Raw genomic sequence first — 25792 nt, 5'->3', positions numbered from 1 at the left:
TGTGATGACTCAAGGTGCAAACACCAAGTCCCTAGCTCTACAGCGATGTTGTTTAAATGGAATAATGAAGAATAATGGCGGGGCAGACCATGATTTTCCATTCTTCTAAAGCATCCTTATAAGTCAGTTTCGTGCCTACTTACAACAGAAAGGCTGTTTTTCCCTTTCGCAATAAAAAAAATCCCATTGGAAACCTGGGGTCCCAGTGGGTGAAACTCATTGTCTCTGAGATCAAATAGCATCAGTCAAGTCATATTATGCTCTGGAGTCACAAGGAAGCTATGAAGAGCGGGCATCTAGCTGGGGCTGGTGCCTGGCATTCCTCTACCTCTGACCGCTGGTTTTAGAATATGATTGTCATGCAGAGTGAATTCGTTCTGACAAAGGGATTATTCCTTTAATAATTCTTTGAGACCGTAGGGTTCAGGAACTCATCTTCATCCACCACCCTCTTTTTTCAAATTCAATTTGCTGTTTTCTTTTCCTGCAATAGGATTATGTGTGTTTTCAAAAGCAAGGGATTAAGCTGATACCCTGTGATAAAAATTGATGTCAGGTTCCGGTAGAGAATTGATAGAGTTGATTTGAAGTTTGGAGACTTTGCTTCATGGAAAATGTGCATATGCTGTGGTCACCACCCATCCTCCAGCCCCTGGTCACTTCTTCTCTCATCATCCCTAAATCAACCCACCCTCTTACCTCTGACCAAATGCACTAGTCTCCAGCGAGTCTGCCTGGCCCCTCCCTTATCCTTCCACAACCTGTTCTTTCTTGTTCATCGTCCTCTAGGTGATCCTTCTAAGACCTGTGCTATATCTTGCCACTCTCCAGTGCTCAACCCTTCAGGGCTTCCCATCAACCTTTGAATAAAACCCCAGCTCCTGCCATAGTCTGCACCTGGCCACCTGGCCATCTGTACTTTCTCTACTCTCTGGCCCAGGACTGCTCTTGGGGCCTCTGCATTTGCTGTCCCTGATGCTGAAAACTTGGCCTCTGTGCACCGGTGCTGAATTGCATCTCACAGACAGATTTTTGGGTGAAGTAGGAAAGAATAGCTTTATTGCTTTGCCAGGCAAAGGGGGACACAGCAGGCTTATGCCCTCAAAACTGTGTGTCCCAACCCAGGGGGTTATGGTGAGGAGTTTTATGGCAATGGTTCAAGGGTAGGGTTGTTGATGAGGTTCAGGGTGTGTGCAGGGCCTGAACTCCTTTAATCTGACCTCAGGTGGTTTCTTGATGAGCTTCTCAAGGTTATCAAACTGTGATCTTCTCTAGAATGAAGAATGCTAGCATCTTCCATTTGCTGGGGGTTTAGTTCTGTGAAAGAGCTCAAAGATATTGTCATGTGTATCCCTTGAGGGGAAACCAGGACCCTGCACCAAGGCTGCACTATTGTGTCTTGGCTGCTGCACTATTGTGTCTTGGCTGCTCCTCCCTTCTCTCTGCATCCCCTCCCTTCCCTGATTAGCAACTGTTTGAAAGGCTTCTGTGACCAGGAGCCCCAGGGGCTCCTCCTCAGTGTCGTCACCTCTGCCCCGGATTTCCTTCCCCGAGATCTCCACCTTGCTCCCTCACTGCATTCAAGTCTCTGCTTAAATGCCTCCTTCTCAGAGCCACTTTCCCTAATTGCAATTTCTAGAAATCTCTCTGTTTCCTTCTTTATTTCCCTATGTAGTATTTATAGCATCAGTGAATGCTGTACAGTTATGTTGCTGAGAAAAACCTGGCCTCTGCTCACCGATGCTGAATAGAAATACAGAGACAGAGCTTTGGAGGAGCTGAAAGGAATAGCTTTATTTCTTTGCCAGGCAAAGAGGGAACACAGTGGCTAGCGCCTCAAGCTGTGCCCCCCCCTCCCTGGGGAATAGGGTGAGGTCTTATAGTCGGGGCTTGTGATCAGGGGTAGGTGATAAGGATCAAGGCAGTAACAGGCTTGCATTCTTCTGATGGGTGGGTGGGGAGGTAAGTAGGAGTCAGCATCATCAACCTTCAAGTCCAACTGCTCTGGGGTCTACATGTTTCTGGGCAGCACACCATCCTTAATCAATAACTTCTCCCACCTGGAGGGGGTTTCAACCACTGCAGAATAGCTCAAAGATCTTGTTGTGTGTATTGTTGCTGGGGAAACAGGACCTGCCTCAAGGATGCTCTTGACTGTTCCTCCCAGGTCTCGCACATTCCCTCCCTTCATTAATTAACAACTGCTTGAATCTGCTCATTGGAACCCAGGGAAGGTCATGGAGGCTGAGTGAAGGCTGTTTCCTATAATCAGAGAAATAGGGGACACAGAAAGTCTTTGTGCCCAGGAGACCCACAGGGCCTTGTGCGGCATCAGTTAGTGGACCCTTGAACAACATGAGTTTGAACTGCATGGATGTGCAGGAACCACTATAAGTTATATGTGGATTTTACATGGCATGGAGGGTCAGCACCCCTGCCCAGTGTGGTGTTCCAGGGTCAACAGGTAGGGAAATAAGAAGGAAACAAACAAGTGACAGTGTATATTTCTACAGAAATCTCTATCATTGCAGAGCTTTCTGCTTACTGTTTGTGGACCTCTGCTGTCCTGGACCTCTTTCTACTGGACACGGCAGCATCTCTGAGGCAGACCACCATGTGCTGCCCTGCATGACTGAATCGCTTCTGAAAAAAAAATTCATTTTGTAAATAAATTAGCGTGACCGTGTTCCAATAAAACTTTATTCACAAAAACAGGACGCAAGCTGGATTTGGCTTGTGGGCCATGGTCTGCTGACGCCTGGTCTAGAAAGGAAGTGACAACCAACCCCAGAGGGTCTGCAGAACCACAGGCAGGTCCTGTCCTTTCATCACCCTCAGGCTCACCCTGCCCAGCCCCCTCCCTCCTTGAACGGTACTGCAACAGCACAGCGGTGGCCTCGCCATGATCGCCTGGCAACAGGGATATAAGAAGAATGGGAGGGAGAAGCCAAGTTTGTCACTGCCCTTGACTTGAGAGCACGTGAAGTCAGCTGGGTTCTCGGCTGCCCAGCCCTGCAGCGGACCCGTCATGCTCGTGACTCACTCTATTGATGCAAATCCTGTAAAATCTATTTTGCCACTTTAGAAAACGTGCTTGCTTCTTATAGCTCAGATGTTCAAAAGCTCAAGTGTGTAGACTTCAGCATGCAGGGCGGCACGGAGAGGATGCTTTCACAGCAGCCGGTACTAATGTGAGTGCGGGCTCAGTCTTCTGTGTGGGGGCGGGTGGGGGGGGGCGGCAGGTGTGGAGGAGGGGCTCTGAATGCACGGATGGAGGTTCGGGCTCTGATGCAGATCAGCTGTGTGAGCTTCCTTAAGTCATGTGACCTCTCTGAGCTGCAGCTTCCTGAGGAGCTCTGGGATGAGAAAGGACGCTTAGGACCAAAGATAGAAAATCATGGATGTTTATGGCTAATTGTGACCATATGGAAATGTAGATAACTTGGGCCACATAAAACATTGTAGCACAAATCCAGTCACATGCTGCCATTTTGAATAATATCCTTTGCAAAACACTGAGAAATGTTTAGGGGTTATTTTCCCCCCACATTGAAGGATTCTACAGTGCATTTTGCTTTTGTCAGCTCTTGGAGTCTAGTGATCCTGCATGAATGAATATGGAAACAACAGATTTGTTGACAATCCCATGCAGAGAGAGACGGAGTAAGAGCAAACATGCTTGAAACCAGCAAGGCTCCCATCTTGAGTCCAGCCTGAGCAAAAGGGGAGATTTAAAAAAAAAATGATCTGGGCTCAGCTCCAAGCACTAACATGGACCATCTAATGACATCTCCAGACAGAGAGGCAATCTCATCTCCACCAAAAGAAATCAAGAGGCCTCCTCTGTTCCCCAAGGCTGAGGAATCTGTGATAGGAAAAGATTTTCCTTTGCAATTTGAGATGTGCCATGTGTTGTACAGCCTGGGTTGAGAATTCTGCAAGGCGACATCAGAAACTTACATTTGTTTTCTTTCTAATGTGTAGCAGGATCTCTCCCATGGGCTGTTTACTCCAATCTTCCCAATGACCTTGTGAGGGTTTGGGTCGTGATGCTCATTTCTACAGGGGAGGGGAGGGAGATGTAGGGAGGTTAAGTAATTTGCTGACAGCAACACAGCTTGCCAGTGGGAGGGGAGGGGCCTCCAAGGTGGTGTCTCAATCTGCTTTTTCTGAATCTCCACTAACCTCATACTGTGGACGTGGTACCTTCTCCCCAACCCAGCACCCTACAGCCTGCATTGCCAGTGGCAAAATGGGATTTATGAAAGATAAGTCTATGCATAGGAATGTCAGCTACAGAGGCAGAAGGCAAACTTTGGGGGCAAAGTCAGTAAGATAAATCATGGTCTCCTATCTGCTCAGGAGTATTCCATGGACCAATCCCAGCATTTGCAAATATTATTTGTATATTTGTAGCTGACATCGCGTCTAGCTACAAGGCACACAGATCACCTTGGTGATGTCCATTGTTTTTTTCCAGGACCCCATATGGCAAATAGTCACCTTGCCTCCTTAGCCTATTCAGATTTCTGAGACTTTCTCAACTTCTCTTTGTTTCTTGTAACCTTGACTGGATAAATTACAGAATATCTCCCAATCTGGGGTTTTCTCACAATTAAACTGGGGTTGTAGGTTTTTGGAGAAAGTATCACAGAGATGAAAAGTGCCCTTCTCATCACATCATATCAAGGGACACATGATGTCAACATGATTTCTCACTGGTGATGTTGACCTTGACCACTTGGTTAAGGTGGTGTTGACCAGGTTTCTACACTGCAAATTTGCTCTCCTCCTCTAAACATATTCTGGTGTCTGGAAGCAAGTCACTAAGCCCAGCCCACACTTAGGGAATTCAGCTCTATACTGGAATTTTACTTGATTGTAGTGAACTTAAAATTAAACACCCAGATGTGGCTAGTGGCTACCATAGTGGGCTCCAGCAGTAGAGGTGGGCTGCAGGATAGATTATTGCCAAAGTCCACCAACCCATAAATGTCCCAAATAAATGAAAGTCTGGATACAATCATGCAACTGTAGTGTGATTGTGAAGGTTTTTAAAATTTTTTTGAAGTATAGTTGATTTACAATGTTGCGTTAATTTCTTCTGTACAGCAAAGTGATTCAGTTACACACACACACACACACACACACACACACACATATTCTTTTTCGTATTCTTTTCCATTATGGTTTGTCACAGGATTTTGAATATAGTTCCCTGTGCTATACTAGGACCTTGTTGTTTATCCATTCTATACATAATAGATTACCTCTGCTAATCCTAAACTCCCAATCCTTCCCTCCCCTTCTTCAACCCTTGGCAACCACAAGTCTGTTCTCTATATCTCTGAGTCTGTTTTTGTTTTGTAGATATGTTGATTTGTGTTGTATTTTAGATTCTACACATAAGTGATATAATATGCTATTTGTCTTTCTCTTTCCAACTTATTTCACTTAGTATAATAATCTCTAGGTCCATCTATGTTGCTGCAAATGGCATTATTTCATTCTTTTTTGCAGCTGAGTAGTATTCCATTGTATATATGTACCACATCTTCTTTATCCATTCATCTGTTGATAGACATTCAGGTTTCTTCCATGTCTTGGCTATTGTGAATAGTGCTGCTATGAACATTGGGGTGCATGTAGCTTTTCAAATTATACTTTTGTCTGGATATATGCACAAGAGTGGGATTGCTGGATCATATGGTAGTTCTATTTTTAGTTCTTTGAGGAACCTTCATACCGTTTTCCATAGTGGCTGCACCAATTTACATTCTCACCAACAGTGTAGGAGGGTTTCCTTGATTGTGAATTTTTCGATGCTTAAAAAGCATTCTCAAGCCCTTTGGGGAACCATTCCCAGAGGATTCATAAAATCAAGCAAGAGTTTGGTTTTCCTTCTTGAACTTCTATTTTGGAATGAATTGGGTCAATCATTATTAACTATAGAGACTAAAAGTGTCAACCTATTCTGGGATCACCTGCATTTCAGAAGACAATAACCATAGATGATGTTTATTTGACCAACAATAATGTCTATGGGTGAGAACCTTCCTCCGGCTCCACAAGCCAGTCTCCCTCTCTCCCCTCCACCTCCCTCCCTCCCTCTCTCTCTTTCTCACATACACCCCCACCTCTGTCAATTATTTTTATTCTATTTACATAGAGTCAGCAAGTAGGCAAGACAAGTAGCGGTTAACTTTTGGGAGAATCTTGACTGAGAGGAGGCAGGAGAGAAATTTGGGGGCTACTGAAAAGTTCTATTTCGAGATCTGGGCTATGATTGTGCTGATGTGAGCACCTTGTAAAAATTCAGAGCTGTACGCCTATGATTTTTTTTTAATTAATTAATTTATTTATTTTATTGGCTGTGTTGGGTCTCCTTTCTGCTGTGTGTGGGCTTTCTTTAGTTGCGGTGAGTGGGGGCTACTCTTTGTTGTGATGCACGGGCTCCTCATTGCCGTGGCTTCTCTTGTTGCAGAGCACAGGCTCTAGGAGCGTGGGCTTCAGTAGTTGCAGCACATGGGCTCAATAGTTGTGGCTCATGGGCTCTAAAGTGCAGGCTCCATAGTTGTGGTGCACGGGCTTAGTTGCTCCGCGGCATGTGGGGTCTTCCTGGAGCAGGGATTGAACCCGTGTCCCCTGCATTGGCAGGCAGATTCTCAACCACTGCACCACCTAGGAAGCCCCTGTATGCCTATGATTTTTGCACTTTTGCGTATGTGCTTTTTACTTCAGTCTAAAAACTTAATAAAGTGCCCATCAATAGATGGATAGATAAAGAAGGTGTGGCATATGTGTGTTGGAATATTACTCAGCCATAAAAAGAATGAAAGCCTGCCATTTGTGGCTATGTGGATGGACATGGAGGGTATTATGCTGAATGAAATAAGTCAGATAGGGAAAGACAAGTACCGTATGATATCACTTATATGTGGAATCTAAAAAACAAAACAAGTGAAACAAACAAAACAGAAATAGACCAATAGATACAGAGAACAAACAGGTGGTTGCCAGAACAGAGGGGGTTTGGAGGTTGGATGAAATAGATGAGGGAGATTAAGAGGTACAAACATCCGGTTGTAAAATAAATAAGTCACAGGGATGTAATGTACACATAGGGAATAGAGTCAGTAATACCGGAAGAATTTTGTATAGTGATGGATGGCAATGGTTATTTTATAATGCATAAAAATATCAAATCACTATGCTATACACCTGAAGCTAATATAATATTGCATGTTAACTATGTCAATAAAAATAAAATAAAAAGTTAACTTAAAAATATCTGAAACATCCAGGGACTTCCCTGGCAGTCCAGTGGTTAAGACTCTGTGCTTCCACTGCAGGGAACATGGGTTCTATGCCTGGTCAGGGAACTAAAATCCCGCATGCTATGTGGTGCAGTCAAAAACAAAACAAAACAAAACCTGAAACATCCAGGTAGAAATGGAATTTTGTCAGTTTTCTATGGTGTTAGATGTAGTACAATGAGAACAGAAGACAGACTTGGAACTAAACTCAACTATGTATTTTCTAACACCAGGAGGTCTCTGATTCATGAGGCTAAGCCTGTCAATAATCAATCGGAGTGATCAGTCTTCGGGGGAGAAACTTGGTCTTACTGAGTGAGAGGCTACACAATTTGCCCAAGTTTACAGCCTGACTCTGCCTGGTTGGGCCAGTTTGCAGCACCACTCTTTCTATTAGCTCAAAGTTTCCATCATCAAGAATTTGAAATGTGGTGAAGGAAAGAAAGCCCCTAGGTTGGCAGAAGTGTAAGACGTGGAAGCTCTTGAGGAAGTGGCACTATTTTGTAGCAATACTGATAAACCAACTCTTGAAAAAGCAAACACTTTTTTTAGAAGGCACTTAAGTATTTTTTTATTGCCATATTATTTGTGGAAGGATCCTAGGAGGCTCATCCTTTACATGAAAAAAGTTCTAACTGATAACTTGTCCTTCCAGTTAGTAACTGGCAAGCTCAGTGCTCAAATGTAATGTTGAGGCAATGGATAAAATCCTTTATGTGATTTCCTGGTACATATTTTTCTATGTATTGTTCTCTTTTTTTCCCTAACTGCCCTATTGCATAAATGTTTTTACTACAAACATCATTAAATTCTTTTGGAGGAGTAGGTAGGAGATGGTTTTTGAATTTTTATATGTTGTGTACACTGAACAAGCCTATGGAAGAATTGCATTTTATGGAGGACTTCAGTTCTAAAGTCAACAGGTTATGCCAAAGTCACATGTAGAAAAAGTGGTCCTGAAAGTCCCTGTGGCAGGAGCAGGTTTCAGCGTTTCCCTCTAACATTGGTGGAGACCACTGCTTATCAGTTGAGGACCAGATGCAGCACTGTTTGCATCTAGGGGACCAGCTGTCTGAAGCGACTCTCAATGTGGGAGAGATTTCCAACAGGAGAAGCTCAAGGAGAAAAGGTTTGGGGAATAACCTCCCTTCTCTCACAACACTTCAGGCTCTGTTGCTGGAGGGATTGGTGACAGCTTTTTAAAAAGTGAGGTAAGGGGGCGGAGTCAAGATGACGGCGTGGGAAGACGCGGAGATCGTGTCTCCCCACAAATAGAACAGTTACTGGAGGCCAGCAGGGGACCTGAGGCCCAAGCAGACTGCAGGAACCCCACAGCAACCAGCTTGTGGGATCTTGATACACAAGCCCAGTGTCAGGCCTGTGCTCCTGAGGTGGGAGCTCTGAGTCCAAAACATTGGACTAACAGGGAAACCCAGTTCCCAGGGAATATCCTTTACTGTGAGGTCTCCCAGAGGTTCTCAACTTAACACCAAGACCCAGCAGGAACACAATCCCACCCATCCAAAGTGGGGAGAAAATGAGACAACAAAAAACTATGTCACAGATGAAAGAACAAGGTAAAAATACACAAGACCAAATAAATGAAGAGGAAATAGGAAAATTGCCTGAAAAAGAATTCAGAGTTATGATAGAAAAGATGATCCAAAATCTCAATAACAAAATACAGAAAATACAAGAAACAGTTAATAAGGAATCATAAAAACTAAAGAGCAAACAGTAATAGATAACAAAATAAGCTAAATTAAAAGTACTCTAGATGCTATAAACAGCAGAATAACTGAGGCAGAAGAACGAAAAGTGAGTTGGAAGATAGAATGGGGGAAATAACTGCCACAGAGCAGGAAAGAGAAAAAAGAATAAAAAGAATGGAAGACAGTCTCAGAGACCTTGGTGACAACATTAAGCACACCAATGTTCGAATCATAGGCATCCCAGAAGAAGAAGACAAAAAGAAAGGGTCTTAGAAAATATTTGAAGAGGTTATAGTGGAAAACTTTCCCAGCATGGGAAAGGAAATAATTAATCAAGTCCAAGAAGTACAGAGAGTCCCATACAGAATAAACCCAAGGAGAAATACACCAAGGCACATATTAATCAAACTAATAAAAATTAAACACAAAGAAAAAATATTAAAAGCAGCAAGAGAAAAGCAACAAATGACATATAAGGGAAAACCCATAAGGATAAGAGCTGATCTTTCTGCAGAAACTCTGTGGGCCAGAAGGGAGTGGCAGGATATATTGAAAGTCCTGAGAGAGAAAAACCTACAGCCAAGAACACTCTACACAGCAAAAATCTCATTCAGATTCAATGGAGAAATCAAAAGTTTTACAGACAAGCAAAAGTTAAGAGAATTCAGCACCACCAAACCAGCCTTACAACAATTGCTAAAGGAACTTTTCTAAGCAGGAAACACAAGAGAAGAAAAAGACCTACAAAAACAACCCCAAAACAATTGAGAAAATGGTAATAGGAACACACATGTCAATAATCACCTTAAATGTAAATGGATTAAATGCTCCAATCAAAAGACACAGACTGGCTGAATGGATACAAAAACAAGACCCTTATATATGCTGTATACAAGAAACCCACTTCGGTCCAAGGGACACACATAGACTGAAAGTAAGGGGATGGAGAAAGATACTCCATGCAAATGGAAGTCAAAAGAAAGCTGGAGTAGCAATACTCATATCAGACAAATTAGACGTTAAAGTAAAGACTATTACAAGAGACAAGGAAGGACAGTACATAATGATCAAGGGATCAATCCAAGAAGAACATATATCAATTGTAAAGATTTATGCCCCCAACATAGGAGTACCTCAATACATAAGACAAATGCTTACAGCCATAAAAGGGGACATCAACAGTAACACAATAATAGTAGGAGACTTTAACACCCCACTTACATCAGTGGACAGATCATCCAAAAAGAAAATAAATAAGGACACACATGCTTTAAATGACACATTAGACCATCTTGACTTAATTGATATTTATAGGACATTCCATCCAAAAACTACAGAATACAGTTTCTTCTTAAGTGCACATGGAACATTCTCCAGGATAGATCACATCTTGGGTCACAAATCAAGCCTTGGTAAATTCAAAAAAATTGAAATCATATCAAGCATCTTCTCAGACCACAATGCCATGAGACTAGATATCAATTACAGGAAAAAAACTGTAAAAACTACAAACACATGGAGACTAAACAATATGCTATTAAACAACCAAGAAATCACTGAAGAAATCGAAGAGGAAATCAAAAAATACCTAGAAGCAAATGACAATGAAAACACAACAACCCAAAACCTATGGGACACAGCAAAAGCAGTTCTAAGAGGGAAGTTTATAGCAACACAGTCCTATCTTAAGAAACAAGAAAAATGTCGAATAAACAACCTAACCTTACACCTAAAGCAACTAGAGAAAGAAGAACAAAAAACCCCAAAGTGAGCAGAAGGAAAGAAATCATAAAGATCAGAGCAGAAATAAATGAAAAAGAAATGAAGGAAACAATAGCAAAGATCAATAAAACTAAAAGCTGGTTCTTTGAGAAGATAAACAAAATTGATAAACCATTAGCAAAACTTATCAGGAAAAAAAGGGAGAAGATGCAAATCAACAGAATTAGAAATGAAAAAGGAGAAGTAACAATGGACACCACAGAAATACAAAACATCATGAGAGACTACTACAAACAACTATATGCCAATAAATTGGATAACCTGAAAGAAAAGGATAAATTCTAAGAAAAGTACAATCTTCCAAAATTGAACCTGGAAGGAATAGAAAATATGAACAGACCAATCACAAGTACGGAAATTGAGACTGTGATTTAAAATCTCCCAACAAACAAAAGCCCAGGGCCAGATGGCTTCACAGGGGAATTCTATCAAACATTTAGAGAAGAGCTAACACCTATCCTTCTCGAACTCTTCCAAATTATAGCAGAAGGAGGAACACTCCCAAAATCATTCTACGAGGCCACCATCACCCTGATACCAAAACCAGGCAAAGATGTCACAAAAAAAGAAAATTACAGGTCAATATCACTGAATATAGATGCAAAAATCCTCAACAAAATACTAGCTAACAGAATCCAACAGCACATTGAAAAGATCATCCACCATGATCAAGTGGGGTTTATCCCTGGAATGCAAGGATTCTTCAATATATGCAAATCAATCAATGTGATACACCATATTAACAAATTCATAGATAAAAACCATATGATAATCTCAATAGATGCAGATGAAGCTTTAGACAAAATTCAACATCCATTTATGATAAAAACTCTCCAGAAAATGGGCACAGAAGGAAATCACGTCAACATAATAAAAGCCATATATGACAAACCAATAGCCAGCATGGTCCTAAATGGTGAAAAACTGAAAGCATTCCCTCTAAGGACAGGAACAAGACAGGGGTGTCCGCTCTCACCAGTGTTATTCAACATAGTTTTGGAAGTGTTAACCACAGCAATCAGAGAAGAAAATGAAACAAAAGGAATCCAAATTGGAAAAGAAGAAGTAAAATTGTCACTCTTTGCAGATGACATGATATTATACTTAGAAAACCCTAAAGACTCTACCAGAAAACTGCTAGCTCTAACCGATGAATTTAGTAAAGTAGCAGGATACAAAATTAATGCGCAGAAATCTCTTGCATTCCTATACACTAACAATGAAAGAACAGAAAGAGAAATTAAGGAAACTCTCCCATTCACCATTGCAACAAAAAGAATAAAATACCTAGGAATAAATCTGCCTAAGGAGGCAAAAGACCTGTATGCAGAAAAATATAGGACACTGAAGAAAGAAATCAAAGACAATACAAACAGATGGAGGGACATACCGTGTTCTTTGATTGGAAGAATCAATATTGTGAAAATGACTGTACTACCCAAAGCAATTTACAGATTCAATGCAATCCCCATCAAATTACCAATGGCATTTTTCACAGAACGAGAACAAGAAATCTTATGATTTGTATGGAAATGCAAAAGGCCCTGAATAGCCAAAGCAATCTTGAGAAGGAAAGACGGAGTTGGTGGAATTAGGCGTCCTGACTTCAAACTATACTATAAGGCCACAGTGATCAAGACAGTATGGTACTGGCACAAAAATAGAAAGGAAGATCAATGGAACAGAATAGAGAACTCAGAGATAAACCCAAGCACATATGGGCAGCTTATCTTTGACAAAGGAGGTAAGAAAATACAATGGAAAAAAGACATCCTCTTCAATATGTGGTGCTGGGAAAATTGGACAGCAACATGTAAAAGAATGAAATTAGAACACTTCCTTACACCATACACAAAAATAAACTCCAAATGGATTAAAGACCTCAATGTAAGGCCAGACACTATAAAACTCCTAGAGGAAAACATAGGCAGAATACTCTATGACATACATCAAAGCAAGATCCTTTTTGATCCACCTCCTAGAATAAAGGAAATAAAATCAAGAATAAACAAATGCCACCTAATGAAACAAAAGCTTTTGCAAAGCGAAAGAAACTATAAACAAGACAAGAAGGCAACCCTCAGAATGGGAGAAAATACTTGCCAATGAAGCAACTGACAAAGGATTAATTTCCAAAATATACAAGCAGCTCATGCAGCTTAATACCAAAAAAGCAAATAACCCAATCCACAAATGGGTGGAAGACCTAAATAGACATTTCTCCAAAGAAGACATACATATGGCCAACAAACACATGAAAAGATGCTCAACTTCACTAATTATTGGAGAAATGCAAGTCAAAGCCACAATGAGGTATCACCTCACACCAATCAGAATGGCCATCATCAAAACATCTAGAAATAATAAATGTTGGAGAGGGTGTGGAGAAAAGGGAACTCTCCTGCACTGTTGGTGGGAATGTAAGCTGGTACAGCCACTATGGAAAACAGTTTGGAGGTTCCTTAAAAAACTAAAAATAGAACTACCATATAATCCAGCAATCCCACTACTGGGCATATACCCAGAGAAAACCATAATCCAAAAAGAAACATGTACCATAATGTTTATTGCAGCACTGTTTACAATAGCCAGGGCATGGAAACAATCTAAATGTCCATCAACAGATGAATGGATAAAGAAGATGTGGCATATATATACAATGGAATATTACTCAGCCATAAAAAGGAATGAAATTGAACTATATGTCATGAGGTGGATAGACCTAGAGTCTGTCAAACAGAGTGAAGTTAAGCCAGAAAGAGAAAAACAAATACCGTATGCTAACTCATATATATGGAATCTGAAGAAATGGTACTGATGAACCCAGTGGCAGGCAAAAGTGGAGATACAGAAGTAGAGAATGGACTTGAGGACACAGGGCTGGGGTGGGGGGCGAAGGGGAAGCTGGGATGAAGTGAGAGAGTAGCATAGACATGCTTACACTACCAACTGTAAAATAGACAGCTAGTGGGAAGTTGCTACATAACAAAAGGATATCAACTTGATGATGGGAGATGCCTTAAAGGGTCAGAACAGGGAGGGGGGGGAGGGAGTCATGGGAGGGAGGGGATATGGGGATATATGTATAAATACAGCTGATTCATTTTGGTGTACCTCAAAAACTGGTACAAGTGTGTAAAGCAAATATAGTCCAATAAAAAGTTAAAAAAAGAGGTAAAAGTCTTACAACATAAAATTAACAATTTTACAGCAAACCATGCAGTGGCATTTAAGCACATTTGCAATATTGTGCAACCACCACCTCTGTCTAGTTCTAAAACGTTTTCATCATCCCAAAGGGAAACCCTGTATCCATTAAGTGGTCACTCCCCTTCCCCCAGTACGTGGAAACCACCAATGTGCTTTCTGTCTTTATGGGTTTACCTATTTTCTTTTTCTATTTCATATCATATATATACAGTTTGTGATCTTTCGTGTCTAGCTTCTTTCACTGTGCGTGATGTTTTCAAGGTTCGTTCACTTCGTAGCCTGTGTCAGTGCTTCATTCATTTTTATGGCTGAATGATACAAGATTCTATGGAGAGATATCAGTTTGTGTGTCCATCGGCTGATGGATGTCTGTCCGGGTTGTTTCCACCTTTTGGCCATTGTGAATAGTGCTGCTGTAAACCTTTATGTAAAAGCATTTGTTTGAACACCTGTTTTCATTTCTTTTGTGTCTATATCTAGGAGTGGAATCCTGGGGTCGTATGGTAATTCTGCTTAACCTTTTTTTTTTTTTTAAAGATTTATTTTATTATTTATTTATTTATTTTTGGCTGTGTTGGATCTTTGTTATTGTGCACGGGCTTTCTCTAGTTGTGGCAAGCGGGGGCTATTCTTTGTTGTGGTGCGTGGACTTCTCATTGCAGTGGCTTCTCTTGTTGTGGAGCATGGGCTTTAGGCATTCGGGCTTCAGTAGTTGTGGCAGAGGGGTTCAGTAGTTGTGGCTCAGAGGCTCTAGAGCGCCGGCTCAGTAGTTGTGGTGCATGGGCTTAGTTGCTCTGCGGCATGTGGGATCTTCCTGGCCCAGGGCTTGAATCGGTGTCTCCTGCATTGGCAGGTGGATTCTTAAGCACTGCGCCACCAGGGAAGCCCCTGTTCAACCTTTTTGAGGAGCCATCCAATTCTTTTCCACAGTGGCCACACCATTTTACATCCCCACCAGCAATGTACGAGACTTCCAACTTTTCTACATCTTAACTGTCCTCTCTTCCTCTCCGCTTGCTCCCCTACCCTAGTTAATCCCATGTTGAATAACTCTCCTAGGTCCAATCCCACTGTTTCTGGTAGAGAAGAGCTGTCTTTGGGGGCAGCCTGTGTTCTGATGATAGTGACCAATGGGAACCAAGCATAAATTTCACTGTGCTTATTTTTAACCATTAGTAGGATCTAGCACACCTTGTAAACTGATGAAATACGATCACTAACAGAAGCCTTCTTTAAAATGCAAAGGTTTGTCTGGGTCATGAGCTTACTTTAGAACCTGCTTAGTGTGTTATATTTTTCCATTTCAGCTCATCTCTAACCTATATTAGACAAATAGCTTTTAAGTAGCACAGTGTGATTTTCCGTAATTGTATTATTGGCATATGTACGAGGCCTGAATGTCAAACAGGTCAAGGAATAGCGTGAATTCCAAGTGCACATTTATGGATTTTTCTGACTGCAGAAGGGGACTTAGAGATCTGGATTTGTCTCTCCCTGCCTTGAACCCCAGAGCATTATAGGAAAACAGAGGCAGTCCCTTTATTTGTGTAACATTCTTTCACATTCAAATTGCCCTTTACATATTGCAAAGTCTGCTTATGTGCCTTATCTCATTTAAATTGCCAGGAATGCTCAGAAGATTAAAGAATTTGCCCAGAATCATACTTGGTAAATAGTAGAATTAGGTTGCAAACCCAGGTCCTCTAAGTCCCAATGTTTCTCCAAAGCATGTGATGACTTAGCTGTCCTGAGCCTTGACCGCAGGAGGCAGGAGTGGGGCTCAGCAACGGCCAGCACCCTGGACAGGAAAAAAGCAAGTTCATTCCATTCTGTTTGGGGTTTTTTGGGGGGGGGTTGTTTTTTGGGTTATTTTCCAATTTTTATTTTTTTTGTCTGTGTTGGGTCTTCATTGCTGTGTGTGGGCTTTCTCTAGTTACAGAGAGCGGGGAGGGCTAATCTTTGTTGTGGTGCGCGGGCTTCTCATTGCAGTGGCTTCTCTTGTTGCAGAGCACGGACTCTAGGCACACAGGCTTCGGTACTTGCAGCACGCCAGCTCAGTAGTTGTGGTGAGTGGGCTTAGTTGCTCCATGGCATGTGGAATCTTCCCGGACCAGGGATCGAACCCATGTTCCCTGCATTGGCAAGCGGATTCTTAACCACTGCGCCACCAGGGAAGCCCTCCATTCTGTTTTCATCTCCTCCCCCTTTCCTTCTGGCTCTCCCACCCCAAGCACTCCAGGCACTCCTGTTCCTCCCCTTTCCTTTCTCTCCTCCACTTACTCCATCCTCTCTGCCTATGCCTTTAGGCTAGAAACCACTCCGGAAGACTTTGCAGAAAGAAAAATATTATCAAGCACATCCCAGTGTTGACTTTATTTTTACTATGTATTATTATATTTGATTATTGTGCATTTTTTAGATAATTTTCTTGAGAACTTTATTCAGCAAAGAATCCTCCAAATGATATAAACAGCTACATAAGTTCTCTCTGTGGCTGTGTGTGTATACATATATATTATAGATACTATACCAGCAATTTAGAATATTTCCCGATATATATACATTCCTCTTACACAATATGATTCCATTAGATTTATGACATAGTCTTTATTATATTTGAACATACTATGATTATATATTTATAATTCATAATGTAATTGCATGTGCCCAGTGATAAAACTGTTTTATAAAATTTTTACAGCTCTTCTAAACCATAAAGCCAACACAAATGAACTGACTAGAAAGAAACAAATGAGTGAAGCCAATAAAGTTCAAAATTCAAACTTATTGTAATTTAATGTGTCTGATATTATTTTATTTAAACTGAATTTTCCTTTGTAAGTAAAGATGGTACCCTTTGACAGTTGCCTGAAAGCTGATTCAACGTTGCTACCGCTGATCTCTTTCAAACTCCTGAAAAATCTTTGATTCTTAAGCACATGTGAAGGCATGTGGCTTGCACTTTGCACAAAAGCACCATTTATGTTAGCCTTTGTTATCTTTTCATTATCCTGAGGCAGTCAAGATGGTAATTCTTTAAGCAGTCACACACACACACACACACACACACACACACACACACACACACACGAGAGGCATTGAAATTCAGTGCTGAGTGGTAAGGAGGCACGGATGGAATATGCTTATATTTATTCCCTTTAGATTTCATGGAAATAAAAAATACAAAAAAAATTTATTTCGTAGATCACCCCCAAGACGGTATCTGCAGCCACCAGCCTGAGGAACACTGCCCCAGCTCTCCCAGAACCTCCACCCCTCCCAACTGGAGGCATTTCTGAGCCCATTGGCAGCTCCAGGGACCAGGAAAGCTGCAGGTCCTTGCCCTTCAGCAAGAGAATTGGGGGTGATGGGGGTGAAAGGAGCAGTGTGGTCCAGGGCTCGGGAGCAGCCCAACCTGGGCTCAAATCCCGCTCTTCCCCCTGCTACGTGGAGGCCACTTGTGCAGGTTACTTAACTCTTGCTGCCTCAGTTTCCTCGTATATCAAGCGGGGACAGCAGTGTCCACTTCATAGGAATGGTATGGGAATTGCATGAGCTTTTAAAAAGAAAAAGAAGAAAGCAAAGCGCTTAGATCAGCTGCTGGCCCAGAGTAGGAGCCCCGTGCAGTGCGGCCACAGCGTAATTGAATGTGCATTGACCTCCCCTCACGTGGTCTCAGCCCCAAAGTGCTATGTGCTTCTCTCCTCCCTCGCTCCTTCCTGGTGCACCTGTGTTCATCTCCTGCAGCTCATGTGAGCATTATCACCTGTAGCTTTCACTGCGTTTCCCTCGAGGGCCCCTGTTTCCATCACCCACCAGCATCCACTTCCCTGCAGTAAGGAGGCAGAGTCACTGGCTTTTGTTACCTCCCACTGCTGCTGCCAGAGCCTGTATCTCCACCTTCCTGTGGTCACCCACATCCCTCCGAGGCTCATCCTTGTCTCTCTCCTCCTGTTTGACCCAGTGTTCTTCCAAGAACTATCGCCTCTCAGTTTCTAGACCTCTTCCTCTCCTGCCCATCACATGGTGACCTCTGCTATTCCATCCTCAGCACCTGTCTTTTTATTTTTTTAAAAAAAAAACTTATTTTTTATTGAAGTATAGTTTATTTACAATGTTTCAGATGTACAGCAAAGTGATTCATTTCATATATACTATATTGTATATGCATATTCTTTCTCAGATTCTTTTCCATTATGTTATTACAAGATATTGAATATAGTTCAATGTAGTTGTATATTTATTTTATATACAGTAGTGTTAATATGTATAATATATTATCAGTGTTAATCTGTTAATGCCAAATTCCAAATTTATCCCTACCCCCCTTTCCCCCATAAATTTGTGTTCTATGTCTATGAGTCTATTTCTGTTTTGTAAATAAGTTCATTAGTATCATTTTTTTTAGATTCCACATATAAGTGATATCATATGGTATTTGTCTTTCTCTGTCTGACTTACTTCACTCAGTATGATCATCTCTAGATCCATCCACATTGCTGCAAATGATATTATTTCATTCTTTTTGTGGCTGAATATTATTCCATTGTACAAGTATACATGTGCCACATCTTCTTTGTCCATTCATCTGTCGACTGACATTTAGGTTGTTTCCATGTCTTGGCTATGGTGAACAGTGCTGCTATGAACATAGAGGTGCATGTATCTTTTCGAGTTAGAGTTTTCTCTGGATATACGCCCAGGAGTGGGGTTGCTGGATCCTATGGTAACCCTAATTTTGTTTTTTTTTAAGGAACCTCCACACTGTTCTGTGTAGTGGCTACATCAATTTACATTCCCGGCAACAGTGAAGGAGGGTTCTCTTTCAGCACCTCTCTTGTAGGTCATGGGAGACACCCTAAAGTCTGCATCCACTAAACATCCTATGGTCCTCACTCGGCTTGGGCAGCACTTGCTGCTGTGGACCCTCATCCTCAAGCTTCTGCTTCTTTAGCTTCACACATCTTTTTTTCCCATCACTCCTGCCCGGTCCTTTGCAGGAGCCTCTTCTGCCCATTTTAGCACCTGTGTTTCTCTCACTCTGTCCTGGGTCCTCCCTTTAGTCTCACTGGCAGATTGCACTCACTCCCATGACTCAGGCTTCGGGGATACCTGGCCCCAGGAGTCCTCAACTCACATGCCAGAGCTCTCTGATCAGCCTGCCAGGAGCTTGTCTAACCTCCAAATGTTCATCTACAAAGTGGAAATAAGGACTCTGCCCTTTTCTATCTGTGGTTGCAGACAACTGGATTTAACAAACTGTGCACTTTGATTCCTACAGGGTAGACCCTGTCTCAGGCATCCCCTGTTTGGTGACTCCTAAGCCCTCTTACTTGGATAGCTTTAAATGTAAAGTATCCAAGACTCAATCTGCTCCCATCACAATGTTGAGAATCTCCCAATAACAGGAAAGCTGTACCATTTCCGAAGAAGCAAACAGATACACAGAGGCTGGTTTTTCTCTCTTTGCAATCATTATTTCAGGTCAAGAAGACTGAGCTTAGAGGGTGATTTCATACAGCTGGTGTTCGGAAAGTTCTTTGTTACCAAAGTCCTGGTGATGCATGAGTCACTGGCTTTGCATCTCCAGGTGGTGGGCGTGTGCTGTCAGATTCAGTTCCTGGGCCCTCAGATGTGGTCAGTAGTCAACAGTGTCAAACCCCCAGCACATGGGAAGCCAGGTGGGCACAGATCACAATGTAGCAGGGAGGTGTGTGTGCACACCTGTGATCTGGGCGCCAGTGTGGCCGGCTGCCTTACCCCAGGCTGTGAAAAACCTCGTTACTCAGCAGGAGTGTCAGATTATATTAAGTCCACCCCATCCTCCTCCTCCTCCACCTCCTTCTCCTGTGAATTGTCATAGCTCGTGCACCCGCGCCTGTTGGCGAGTCTCATTTTGTCGTGTTGCAACTAAAAGCCCACATCTTTAGGGGGCCTTCTGGTCTCAAGCATGCGACCAGTACGTGAGGTGGTCTGTTTTTTGCTTGGTGGCCCTTCTTTGGTGGTGCTGATTAATCCAGAAGGGCTAGATTTAATTGGAGCGGTGACAGCTTCCCCGGGTGGGCAGCTCTGGTCCTGCACAGTGTCAGTGATGAAAGCTTTCAGGGTAAGTCTTGCTGCTTCTCAGCATCTTAATAGGACTGGAAGCATGAGCAGTAGGCTTTTTCTGAATTTTCCCCTGAGCAATGCAAGATACATGCATGTTCGAGGAGCATCCGTGCGCTGTTATTCTGAGGGGCGGGAGGACCAATGTCTGCTGTCACTGCAGCATTGAGGGCGAAACCCCACGTGTCCCCTGCCCCATGCCCACCTCTGGGCTGTTTTGGGGGTGGATGACAACTCTGGATAAATGAGATGCTATAATTTGGCAAATAAATAGCATAGTCTGTGTGTCTTAAGTGACATCCTCACTCTTCTTTGAGCTTTTACGTGGACGTGTTGGTTGTCAAATGGGTCTTTCAGCATCATTATATGAGGGGCTTTGCCGTCTGCCAAGGAGTTTTCTGTGGGGTGGATGACTGTTTGGGGATGAGTTTGCTTTTCAGCAGCTCTTTCTGTTCCTAGCTCCTCACTGTGGGGGAACCAATACGGTAAGCAGTACCCCAAGTGCAGGTTCATGCTTGGACCAATTTAGGGAAGAGATGGCCACATGTCCCCTCTTTTGCCTGGTGACACCAGTGCTTCCTAGCCTGGATTTAGATCCCGGGCTTTTTTTTTTCTTGTGAAGATTGATTTCATCAGGTTAAGCAGCTGACCTTGAATCACTGAGATGGAACATAGATAAAATAGATGAGTGTAACTTTTCTACAACCACTGTAAAACTGGATGAAAGAGTTAGCCCTGCTTCTCTTCCCGATGTTCCCTGCTTGCAATCCTCTCTTCTAGGGGAGGTGCAGAGGAAGGTGATGACAGGAACTGAGTGGTGGTTACAGCAGAATGTGGAAGGTGTTGGACAGTGAGAGTGGTGCCTTCAGTAGGGAAGGGGACCCCTGCTTGAGCTGCCATCGCGTTCAGGGAAGTGCTCAGTGTTCTATGAGAACGACCTTGTTTAATCCTCCCAATGGCTGTTTGGGTAGGTGCTTTTCCATCCTTCCATCTTAGAGAGTGTATAGATATAGGGCAACCTGCCTGAGGTCACAGGACTTACACATGGAAGAGCTAGAGTTTGTGTTTAGCCAGTTTGACCTCAGAACTGACATTCTAACCCCTCTTTAGAGTCTCTCCTGTAGGTCCCCAAGACATGGCTACCTTAGTTCGCCTTGGGGCTTCCAAGACCTCCAAGATCAGGAGTGAGGTGTTTGGATCAGTGCACCCATCTCTATGATCTCTGGTGGTTCTCACAAGTGGCACATCTCAGAATGTCTCCAGGTCCCTCAAGGAGCCGGCAGAGGACTCTATTGTAATTGCTTTAAGAAATACAACCATGAATTTAAGCCGGTGGGAACATCTCAGAGGAGGGAAGCAGTTTCCCATAGGCTGGGGATCATTATTCCCCAGAACCAAACCACACGGGTGAGGCATGTGGAGACTGCTTCCTTGTGTCTCATCACTGTGGAAACCCGGGAGATGCCATGGAGAGAAGGAGATGGTAATGACTGTGGCTGAGGGGAAGGAGGCTTGGCTGAAATATGGGACCTGAAAACAGCCAGGAGGAGCCTTTCTCCTTGAGGGAGTTGTTTAAAACCATGTGATTCCCACCCCTTTCCTATCGTGAGTGTGAATGAGCCCAAATTCAGAGTTCTCGAAGTATCACAGTGGAGATTCCCAGGTCAGTTCAGACATGGGTACTCCCCAGACAGGAACTCACTTAGGAGGTGAACAGAGGACACTCTTATTTTCAAGCAAACAAGACAACTGCCGTTGCTGTCACCTTCCACCGTGGGCCACTAATTGTCTCTGTTGCTTCTTCCTTGTGCTTTTTGAATGGATGTCAGTTCTTCCTTAATTTTTGCCAGGATCCTTTATTTACTCATTGAAAGTCATTTTCAGGTTGCTTTGTTATTTTTATTTCTTCCAGAATCAATTCACCCCAGTTACTGATTTTGTTAAATCTCTTTCGTAGTATGCCTTCTTCCTGTGTTTTGGAATTGCTATTTTCAGACTCATCTTTCATGGGAGATTTTTACCCCCAATCTCTATTTCTGAGCTCACCCCCCATTCACCTCTGTCTAACTTCTTTGTAGATCTCTCCCACCCTGTGGATGTTCCTGGTCTTGAATTAGGTTTTATTGCTGGCAGCTCAGAGTTCCTGTACAGGTGACATCACTGAGTCAGTGGGTCCGGTCCCTCTGCCTCTCCAGGGAACTACCTTATCTGAGCTAGAGCTCTGGGCAGCCTTCTTTGGGGGTTGGGGACTTGACCTGAGTCTCAGGTCAGGCAGTGACCTTTGCTCAGGTCTCTAGTCTCAAGTGGGACACTTCCAGTCCTGTGTAGCCTGAAAAATTGGACTCCTAATGCTCTCTGCCCATTTCTGGTCTCAGAGTCTGCCTGGTCCCATGAGTTCCACTCACTATCTGTGTTGCAGCTTCCCACATTCCTCATGGATTTTTATCTTCTTTTTGAGCAAGACAGTTCTCTATTGTTTATTATGGCCATGTGTTTGGAGCAGTGTTCATGAGGAAAGGGGGCAGGTCAAAGCTTGACATAAACTCCAATTGGAGAACAGTTCTGTTGCCTCTTTAGGACACAAATGTGTAATGCAGGGCAGCACACCCAGTGTTGGGTGTAATTTATCTTCTGGGCACTTCACTACAGGCTTTGCAAGTATTATTTTATTATCTGCTTGTAACATCATCGTAAAGTATCATTCCTCCCATTTTATAGAGTAGGGAACTCACAGCTGGGAAAGAAGAAAAGAAACTGGTCCAACACCTCAAGGCTTGTGAGTCACAGAATCACATCCAACCCAAGTCTAATTTCAAATCAGAGCCCTTCACCACCGTGGTCCATGTGTCTCTGAAAGTTGGCATGTCATCTCACAATACCTTTTCCTTTTGTTCTAGGAAAATGCACTGAAGGATGCTGCCCAAGGAGACCATCGTCTGAGACCCCATTATGCAGGCCTTCCCGCAAGGGCCCGGCACCTGGACAAGGTAACCAACCGCCACCACCGACAGGCCACTGGGAGGGAGGTGTGTCAGGCAGGGCCCCAGGGAAGGCAGAGAGGGGACAATTCACTGAACTCCACCCAAAGGAGGGTGGCCGGGACTCTGGGTCCGGCCTCTTGTATTTCATCATGTGGCCCCTGCATGAAGCCCTTGGGAAATGTATCCCCACTTAGACATCTATTGGGTCACATCAGGGCCAGACCAAACTTCCCATGTCTGATCCCAAAACCATTGCTTCTCCTAATTTTTCTCATCCCAGTAAATGTCCATCCCTCAGCTGCTCAGGCCAAGATGCTTGGAGGGGTCCTGGATTCTTCCTTTCCTCACTCCTACACCTCACTCACCAGCAGCCCACCCCACTGGGTCCCACCAAGGCAGGCTGCCATTTTCTCTTGCCCAAATGCTGAAACGGTCTCCTAATTGGCCTGCCTACCTCCCATCCTGACATCCTACAGTCATCTTCTGGCAGGATCTAGGGTGATCTGGTGATTCAAACCAGATGAGGTTGCTCCTCTAAGTAAACCTTCTCCCAAGATAAGAACGAAACGCCTCCCCGTGGCCACCATCTTGCTTAGCCTTGTTGCCTGTCTCAAGCTTTGATTCCTGAAGTTCTGTCCACCCTGACCTTCTTTTTTGCTCCTCAGACCCCCAAAGCTGTCTCAGCGCCCAGTGACTTCCTCTGCTTACAACCCTACCTCCTCCTTTTCAAATAGCCGTCAGCTCCTCACTGTTCACGTTTCAGCTTAAGAGTCCCCTCCTCAGCCAGACCTTCCCTGCCTCCCACTCTGTGTCCCTCCCTCCTCCTCCTTTTAACTATGTGGCTTCCCCTGGCTTTTATCTTCTTGTGTCTCTCATCACTTGGTCCATCATGTGTCTTCACTTTTGTGTCTGTCCATCCCCCCGCAAGAATGCCACCTCCCAGGTAGCAGAGGTCTTTGCCATCATATTCATCACTGTATCCCCAGCACCTGTTATAACAGGACACATAGTGGGTGCTCAGTGAGTATTAGTTAATGATTGGTTGGTGGTTTGGAGTTGCTAATTTCATAGATTTACCAATGCATATTTCAAAGAATAACTGAGTTCTAACAATTTACTATAACAATTAGAGCTTTCTTGATTTCATACTTATTTTCCTGCCTTCCCCTTTGGTCTCTCCCCCACCCCCACCCCCCAAAAAAAGTTGTGCTTTTTAGAAAATAGCAAGTGTTGGTGGGGATGTGGAGAAATTGGAGCCCTTGTGCCCTGTTGGTAGGAATGTAAAATGGTGCAGGAACTACAGAAAACAGGACGGCAGATCCTTAAAAAATTAAAAATAGAATTACCCCATGATCCAGCAATTCCACTTCTGGAGATATACCCAAAAGAATTAAAAGCAGGAATGAGAAGAGGTATTGGTCCACCCGTGTTCCTAGCAGCGTTATTCACAGTAGCCAAGAAAGGTGGAAGCAACCCGTGTCCATCTACAGATGAATGGATAACAAAATGTGGTATATACATGCAATGGACTACTACTCAGCCTTAAAAGGAAGGAAATTCTGATACCTGCTGCAACATGGGTGAACCTTGAGGACGTTATGCTCAGTGAAATAAGCCAATCACGGAAGGACAAATCCTGTTTGATTCCACTCATATAAAGTCCCTAGAGCAGTCAGATTCATAGAGACAGAAAGTAGGATGGTGGGTGCCAGGGGCTGGGGACGGGGAGGGGCAGTTAGTGTCTAATGGGGACAGAGTTTCAGTTTGGGAAGCATGAAAAAGTTCTGGAGATGATGGTGGTGATGGTTGCACAACTATGTGACTGTACTTCATGTCACTGAGCTGTACACTTAAAAATGGTTAAGACGGTAAATTTTACGCCATGTGTATTTTACCTCAATTAAAAAAATGGTGTTTTTTTAGTACATCCCCAACTCCCCCTTTAGTTCCCCTTGCCCCCTATTCCTGCCAGGTCCCGTGCCCTCTGTCCTCTTTCCTTCCAAACAGGAAAGGCTCTGATAAACTCACTCACACTGAGGTGTGAATCCATAATGAGGGTTAGAGAACTTCTCAGCCCGAGAGTCTTTTTATTTAAATGGGAACAAAAATGAAAAATAATGGTGGTGTTTCCAGCATCAGAGGCAGGCTGACCACAGGGCTGGGGGGAGCTGGCTGAAGGGAGGGTTGATCCTGGGATGCCTTTCTCTCTTTCCATCAGGTCACTCCATGTGCACCTCTGTCTGCTCCTAAGCTGGGCTCCTACACCTGCAGTGTGATTCCTGCTTGGTGACAGCAGAGCTAGGTGGTGGGTACCACCACCATCTCATTCCCGGACCTGGCTCTCTAGCTGCCTCGATGGGCACCCCTGCTCCCATAGAACTCTCACCAAGTCCAACATTATTTTTTCACGTTAAGATTCGAAACTTGTTCTCCTGCTGCCTCCACACCGTGGCCTTTTAAACAAAGCTTCAAGGCCTGGAAAATGAGCTCCCTTCAGCATTGCAGGGGAGTGTGAGGGCACCGAGTGACTCACAGGCACAGACCAGAATAGCAGAGCTTTTGGAGAGGAGGTGGGGAGACGGGTGGGGCTGTATGTGTCACATCGGTCCTGCCCCTTTCCAGGCTTTGCAGGGCTGGGCGTTTCCTCAGGGTGCCTGAGCGGGCTGTCTGCAGGGGGGTCACTGTG

The 25792-nt window shown here is 43.5% G+C and overlaps 1 protein-coding gene across 1 annotated transcript in view; it reads left to right on the top strand.

Moving 5' to 3' along the window:
- RIMBP2 (RIMS binding protein 2) overlaps positions 1-25792 on the top strand; it is a 173803-nt gene that overhangs the window by 20807 nt on the left and 127204 nt on the right. Inside the window, exon 4 of the mRNA XM_057747233.1 lies at positions 23023-23112. The gene's annotated coding sequence lies outside the window, so the exon portion shown is untranslated. The remainder of the gene's footprint in view (positions 1-23022; positions 23113-25792) is intronic.

This window comes from Hippopotamus amphibius, chromosome 8 (assembly GCF_030028045.1).
Source record: "Hippopotamus amphibius kiboko isolate mHipAmp2 chromosome 8, mHipAmp2.hap2, whole genome shotgun sequence".
Classification (NCBI taxonomy): Eukaryota; Metazoa; Chordata; class Mammalia; order Artiodactyla; family Hippopotamidae; genus Hippopotamus; species Hippopotamus amphibius.
Note: the sequence above shows the minus strand (reverse complement) of the source record. Positions and strands in the feature narration are given on the sequence as shown.